Source organism: Colletes latitarsis, unplaced genomic scaffold (assembly GCF_051014445.1).
Source record: "Colletes latitarsis isolate SP2378_abdomen unplaced genomic scaffold, iyColLati1 scaffold0059, whole genome shotgun sequence".
Taxonomy (NCBI): Eukaryota; Metazoa; Arthropoda; class Insecta; order Hymenoptera; family Colletidae; genus Colletes; species Colletes latitarsis.
In genome coordinates this window covers 125,001-127,500 of record NW_027488409.1, presented here as the reverse complement: position 1 = coordinate 127,500, position 2,500 = coordinate 125,001, and the positions used below count along the sequence as shown (strand labels likewise).

General features: G+C 48.6%; 1 non-coding gene across 1 annotated transcript; it reads left to right on the top strand.

Annotated features, from left to right (window-relative positions):
- The first annotated feature begins 1,243 nt into the window (after positions 1–1,243).
- LOC143351042 (5.8S ribosomal RNA) lies at positions 1,244–1,398 on the top strand. Its single transcript, XR_013081432.1, has one exon. It is a non-coding gene; the product is annotated as a 5.8S ribosomal RNA (ribosomal RNA).
- The last annotated feature ends 1,102 nt before the right edge of the window (positions 1,399–2,500 follow it).

Here is a 2,500-nt window from a genome sequence, read left to right as displayed (position 1 = left end):
GCCATCGTTGCTCGCGCGACTAACGACGACCAGCCGAGACGGCTGTAGTTTATCGCATCGATTTCATCGAGCAACCGGTGGACGCTGCCGCGTTCGTTCGTAAATGAATAATATACATACTCATGGCTAACTTGAGGCGAATAATCGCAAACGACGACGCGTCGATTTTGCGGCCATCGTTGCTCGCGCGACTAACGACGACCAGCCGAAACGGCTGTAGTTTATCGCATCGATTTCATCGAGCAACCGATGGACGCTGCCGCGTTCGTTCGTAAATGAATAATATACATACTCATGGCTAACTTGAGGCGAATAATCGCAAACGACGACGCGTCGATTTTGCGGCCATCGTTGCTCGCGCGACTAACGACGACCAGCCGAAACGGCTGTAGTTTATCGCATCGATTTCATCGAGCAACCGATGGACGCTGCCGCGTTCGTTCGTAAATGAATAATATACATACTCATGGCTAACTTGAGGCGAATAATCGCAAACGACGACGCGTCGATTTTGCGGCCATCGTTGCTCGCGCGACTAACGACGACCAGCCGAAACGGCTGTAGTTTATCGCATCGATTTCATCGAGCAACCGATGGACGCTGCCGCGTTCGTTCGTAAATGAATGTTATACATACTCATGGCTAACTTGAGGCGAATAATCGCAAACGACGACGCGTCGATTTTGCGGCCATCGTTGCTCGCGCGACTAACGACGACCAGCCGAGACGGCTGTAGTTTATCGCATCGATTTCATCGAGCAACCGATGGACGCTGCCGCGTTCGTTCGTAAATGAATAATATACATACTCATGGCTAACGTGAGGCGAATAATCGCAAACGACGACGCGTCGATTGTGCGGCCATCCGTTGCTCGCGCGACTAACGACGACCAGCCGAGAAGGCTGTAGTTTATCGCATCGATTTCATCGAGCAACCGATGGGCGCTGCCGCGTGCGTTCGCCCGATTGCGCGTGAAGTTACTGTTCGGAACCAAGAATATACGGGTGTATTATACCCGTTTGGTCGCAGCCACGCGCAAAGGCTTTTGAATGTACTGTACGCCCGGCCGTCGAACGATGGTTTTCCGTCATTCAGGAAACAAAAAGAAACTTTTGTCGTCGATATGGCGCGTTCAATCCTCCGTCGATACGCTGGTCGGAGGTGCGAACATCGAATATTTTTAAAGCAAAGAACAAGGAGCATTTTTAAATACAAAGAAAAAAATTGTAAATTGTATATGATTACCCTGAACGGTGGATCACTTGGCTCGTGGGTCGATGAAGAACGCAGCTAATTGCGCGTCAACGTGTGAACTGCAGGACACATGAACATCGACATTTCGAACGCACATTGCGGTCCACGGATAAAATTCCTGGACCACGCCTGGCTGAGGGTCGTTCACTTGTCCTAAAACTGCTTGCGTTGTTCTCAGATTCCCTAACCCCGCCGTCGTTTACCTCTCCTTTCGGGGAGATGGCGAAGAACGTTTCGGAGCCGGGTCGATGAAGAGAAAGGTATCAACGTACGAGCGAGAATTTGGGTATTTCGTTGGCGTTTGTCGCTGGACGTACGAAAAAGAATAAATATTATATATTATTGGCAAGTTTGCGCACCCCTTGCGTGGTGAGGCAGAGATCAGTCTGGACTCGCGCGAGTGTTTTACGGCGTCGTGCGTCGTGTTGTCTGGAGTATCATCACGACCGCCCGTTAAAGCACCGCTCCTACGATTTCTGACTTTGACGGCACTAAAAACCACCGTGGGGCGCAAATCGCGTTTCGTACAAATCTAATGATTACCGGCGCTCCCGACGTTGCCCGAAGTTAATAATTTATGCAAAGGAAAGAGAAAATAAAGCGTATACTAGTTTTGGAGCATAACAAAAAGGACACTGGAAAGAAATTTGATCAAACACTGATAATTATGATATGTAATATATGCCCTACCACGTGAAATTTGTGGTATCCGTCGGTCGTCGTCTTCCTCTCTGTTCGTTCGTACAGCCCCAGGGAAAAATGATAATTTATCAAACGAATCGGACGATCATCCTCTATGGAGAGGCTCGAACGAACACGACGAGAAGCGCGATACGAACGGAACCCAAAAGAAGGGATATACTCTGAGAAGTTGGTCGCCCCATGTCTCTCTTTGTTACGAATATGTATATCGATTGCGAGACCGCGCGTTTAGCCGGTCGTCCAGTCCACGAATGCTTTTCTTTCGAACTTACGGTGGACTTTGGTAGACTATCAAAGAATCAACGAAAATCGGATCGGGTAGTTCTATCATAGACACACACCGTGGTTCTTCTTTAATTTGAAAAGCGACGGAAGGACGTTAAAAGTAATCAGCCGGTTACGCCTAGCGAGCGTTTCGCATCGAACGAATGAAAAACTAAGACAGAAGGGAGACACTTTGGCGAGGCGCTAAAAACCCATCATTGATATCCTTTTCTCCGAGAAAGCAAAATGCTATTATATGCTATCGGAGGACGCGGAGAA